Source organism: Pinus tabuliformis, chromosome X (genome assembly GCF_031772625.1).
Source record: "Pinus tabuliformis cultivar Carrire ecotype Pingquan chromosome X, CPIR1, whole genome shotgun sequence".
Classification (NCBI taxonomy): Eukaryota; Viridiplantae; Streptophyta; class Pinopsida; order Pinales; family Pinaceae; genus Pinus; species Pinus tabuliformis.
In genome coordinates this window covers 1717185079-1717190382 of record NC_142308.1, presented here as the reverse complement: position 1 = coordinate 1717190382, position 5304 = coordinate 1717185079, and positions in this window count along the sequence as shown.

Sequence of the window (5304 nt, the reverse complement as noted above, 5' to 3'; positions counted from 1 at the left end):
GGATAAATACCTGGCTCAAGGAGACAAATTGTGCAATTGCAGGTTGAAATGACTGATGGAAGAGTGCGTCGTTGTGGTTTCTCTAGCAGGGTAGCAGACTTTACGCTCGCGCAATCAACCAGACGTAATTTGCATGGAAGACTGCTTACAGAGAAAAACGACGAAAATGACATTTTCTTGTGTTTTTAGCGACATTTTGGTTTGGCGGGGTTTTTTGGCATTTATTGCCTGGATGACGTCAGTGGGATGGGACGGTTTGTCATGTAGCGGAGGGTACAGAAGGGTGACGTGGCGGTGACGTTATTGGGAGGGGTCAGTGGGAGGGAAGTAAGTGGTTTCACCCTGCATCGCTTATGAGCTGAAATGGTTTTGGTGGGGAAAGACGCGAGCAGCGCAGGAATGCGCCACGCGTCCACGGTACGGGTGCAATACCGCCACTCCCCCAGGCGGTAAACTTCGGCGGAATATGGGTTCGCGATATGGATGTCAGTCGTCAGATGCGAGGGCCGAGATTTGACGGCTGGCGGTCAATGGAGGTGATGGAGGGTTACAACGTGGGGGCCCATGTATTAAACACCAATAAATCATATCGGGCGTAATATCATTGGTTGTCGGGGTTGGTTTGAGTTATTAATTAACTGAATGTTAATTAACTCTTGGGTTTTGTGCAGCGTGTTAGGTTATTTAAAGATTTTGAATAAACTTTTAAATCCTGCATTACACAAAGATATGGTTTATAATTAAACCGAGGTAGGATATTACATATTGGGGGTTTTTATGTGGTATATACACAATATGGGTAGGGGGATATTTACAAGGGATTTACTATTATAATATTAATAGTTAATATGAGCAATGATGTGAAAATAAGCGCTAAGTTATAAGGTTTTACCAACTTAGGCTTAAGGGAAACAGTTCACATGTGATTTTGTACAACCCCTTAAGTAAAAAAAAAAATTACTTAAGTCTTTTATGAAATGAAATGGAGTAATTTGGGAAATTGAGCAAATCTCAATACCTCTTGGGGGAATTAGTAAGTGATTTTAGGAGAAATATGGAGGGGAGTTAGTTATGCTTTGCTTGACCTGGATCCAAACTATCTGCCTTGATACTTGTGATAGAAGTAATTTTTAACATTCTAAGAAACACAATTTATCACAAGTCTCTTTCTGCAACACCAAAACTTCCTACCCAGCCTAATGTACATAACATTTTTTCTTCTTTTTCTATGGGTGCATTTGGACTAGCAACCCCTTTTCAATTTTTCTTGTCTTTACATGATAAACCTATCTAAATCTGCACTTATTTCTTCCAAGGGCTCAGATTGAATAGTTGAGCTCCTTTGCTTCTTTACCTAACTATTTATCTACCAAGATTGAACAGTTTGGACAAATTTTATTCTCTATCTCTAAACAGGAAATTGAAACATGAACTAGCCAAGATTAAGTTGTTTGGCCATTCATCATCAGTGGCATAAATCAACAAGCTGCACACCATCAAATTATTGCAAAAACAGAATAGTAGTGGCGTTTTGGACTTGCACACTTTCCTAGTCTATTTGATTTGGGGTTCATTTATTTTCCTTTTTTTGACCATCTTATTCTTTTTACCCTTTGATTTTTCTTTTAGGGCATACCCTCTTTTCATTTTTTTAAATTTTTTGATTTTCACAATATGGAAACCTGTACAGTAGGGAAAGGATGAACATATTAGGGATTTTAACCAGTCAATCATGAAATATGACACCTATTGGTATAGGATCATAATAGTTTTCATCCCATCTCCACCATCCTTTTGGCCGATCATACACTTTCACTTGGTTGTTTTACCCTTTTTGAGGAATAGTTGCAATGAGTGGTCTTATTAGCCAGTCTCTTCACATAAATCAACATGTTTTGAGAAGTTCCAACATCACTGGAACTAGTTGCTACCCTAGACACCACTAGTTCCTCAAAATAGAGTCCTCTTTAAGCTCTTTTCAAACTCTCTAAATATGAAAAGATTGTCGAGTGCTTGTCCTTTCCAGCTCGTTAACGAATTGGAAATGATATCTCTCTTGTATTATTTTATGCTTATTCAGGCTTGAGAGATTAATTTACGAAAAAAAACTTGTGGATTTTTTTTTGTCCCTTTTCAAACTCTCTAAACATGAAAAGGACCGAGTTATCTTTGTCGTTAAACTCGTTAAAACATCAAATATCGACAAACTTGTCCATCTAGACAATATCGAGTTTCACCTTCGCTAGACTTGTTAAAACATCAAATAGCGATGGATTCGCTTGAAGGGTAAAATTATACAACAAGCATATGTTATCCTCCTCAAAATTGATAAAAATAAAGAGGTACTGGTCAGTAATGACTGGGGAAAATGGGAAAAGGGGAAAACCACTTTATGGTAGCAAGTTGCTCTTGAACATGACACTTTCACTTCATCTCTGTGACTATTTGGGTTGGATTATCTGCTTGACGGTTATCATACTTATGTTCTATCACACCATCCATCATTTTTGGTTTTTGGTCAATGTTGCCAATTCATTCAGACTATTCGGGTTGGGTTATTTGCTTGATGGTTATCATACCTATGGTCTATCACACCATCCATTACTTTGGTTTCGGGTCAATGCTGCCAATTCATTCAGTGTCGTCGATATGTTCAAGAGAAGTTATCCTTTACAACACCATAAACCTTCATTTTCATGACCGCCATTCCTGAATCTTATGTCGTCAATCAAATTCCATCTCTAAAATCACTACACTTGTTTCATGTTGTTGATGTGGGATACATCAAGGCCCTCCTGCGATGAGTTGCTTCTTGTCGACATCAACACATTATTCAAGAAGTTGACTTAGAAACACCCATTTAGTACCTTCAAGCTTGCATACATCAATGGCAGGTTTCTCGCTTCCAGCGATAGGCATACATCAATGGCCTTCGACTGAAAGACTTTGTATGGTGTTCGACTTCAAATCATCCATTCACACCATGCAAAATGTACTGCAGTACCTTGAGGATCATTACCATTATTGATGATTTCTCTCGCATATGTTAACGACTTACATCATTGGCTGGTAATCAGATGGTGTCTTCCCATGTTCGACTTCAGATCACATATTCACATGGTTAGACTCGTACTTGAGCGAACGGTTGAACGAGATTGAAGACCCTGGATCTAGTTTCATCCATCGAGGCTATGATTTTAGGAGTACTAAATCAGATGTACAATGGCTTTACATTGATGGTCATTCCGATCATGGGTCTATATCTGTACAGGACTATTTATGTACATGTATTGAAAGTTTATAAGCTGAGCATGGGTATTCCTTCCCTCAACAATCCATGAAAAATCAAATATCATGATATATGTATTGTAATTGATGCAGGTCAACTTCCACTTTGATACCTCCTCATCACATCGTAAAGAATTTCATTCGACATTGGCATTTTTCTGACTTCATGCTTTAGGGGGAAGCTATTACAGATCCATTTGGGCCCCTCAAATCCCAACATCCAAATCAGTGTTTTAGGGCTCATCAAACCCTAATTTTAGTTGCTTCATGCCCTAAACAAGTCACCCCTTTGAATGCCTCCTTCGCAGATAGTTTGATGACTTGAAGACATCTAGAAATAGCCTCTAGAGGGACCAGCATAGTTAAGCCCTTATGAAGGTGCGTTGTAGAGTAGTTAAGTCTACTGCCAGGGTGCTTTGCAGAGAAATTAGGCTTCCTTTCACCTGCACTGGGCGAGAATGAGCGAAATTCACATAGGTTTGGGGAATATTCTTATCTTTTGGAGTCATCTAGAAGTTTCCCTCACTTATCAACTCCTATGAGCTCAAAAATGGATGAGGAATGAGTTAAGGAGCATCCTATCCTCTCATCCCTTCCTCCATGGAACTAATTCTAAGTATGGAAGTCCATTCAATGTCAACATTAATGACAAAACCTCCTTCATCTTCCTATAAATTGACCACTCATCTAAGTGATCAGGGGCTGGATTACGTTGAATTGTATGGAGATAATGCTGCTATGATATTTGGCTTTGAAGCAAGTATTGTGATGCTATATGTTTGTCATGCTTTTGATGTGATGTGGATGGGATCCAAGCTGGAGGAATGGCTATGAATCAGACACTAATGGTTGTAGTTCCTTCTTCTATCTAATAAAGTGTTTGAACCTTTTTCCCATATGTTTGTATTGTTTCATAATGCGTATGTGTGTGAACTGTATCTGATTCCTTTCACTTATATTTGATAGATCGTATGCTTTGATCGGTTTTTGTCTTCTGTTGTGTTTACAGGGTACTTCTCAAGCGGATTAAGTACGGGAAGGAGTGATGGAATCGATAAAAGGGAGACGAGAGGAAAGCGGAACTATAGGTAGGCCTTCTATCTTCTCATATTATCTATTGCTTATAAGAAAAAGTCTAAAACAATTTAAACTATTGTTCTAGATACAACTATTTATCTAGGGAATTAGTATTTATCCATAGATACTAAATTCTCCAAAACAGGATCCCACAAAGTGCATAAGCCACTTGAAGCTCCCCTAACATTTTCATAAGAAACACGACTGTCATTCCATAACTTGTGGTTCCTTGAGAAGATCTCATGGTCCTCCATTTTGGTCTACTGGAGTAGGGCCACTTAAGACCTCTTTTTTTATTGGATATTTTACTTATGCCATTCTCTTTTTAGACCCAATTCCCCTATAATTCCAAGAGATGGTTAGTGCTTACTTCTGGTGTGAGTTTCCCCTTTAGAGGGGGAAACTCTAGAGCCTTTTTTGCTTCCCTTATTACCCATTTCCACCAGTTGAAGATGTAAGGTGGATTGGTGACCTAGTTCTTTCTCTGTTTATGTCTTTTCAATTCGAACTTCTCTATTATTTTTCATTATTGTTCTACGTTTTTATGCTTGACTTATTTTACTTTTTCTGCTTCGTATTTATCGTCAACTGAGCTTACACATGTTGACAGTGCAGTGACCTCCCTCGGCGAGAGAAATTTCTCTTCTTCTTTAGAGAGGTAAACATGATTTTTTGAATGTTCATCGTTGGGTTTGGAATCATCCATTGGTTTTAAGACGGGATCTTGATGGGGAGGTTTATCTATTTGATGATCCAAATAAGAAGGAATCACTGCTAGATTTCACCTTCCTCTTCTTCAATGTTTAGGACTTCATACATGTTTCCATTTCCACCAATGTTCATTGATTTTCTTGTTCCTTCCTCGCTACTAATGGATTTAATTTTTAGAGAGTTGGATTCTTTTCCTTTCTCGTTTTCTTTCTCATACTATTTGTTGAG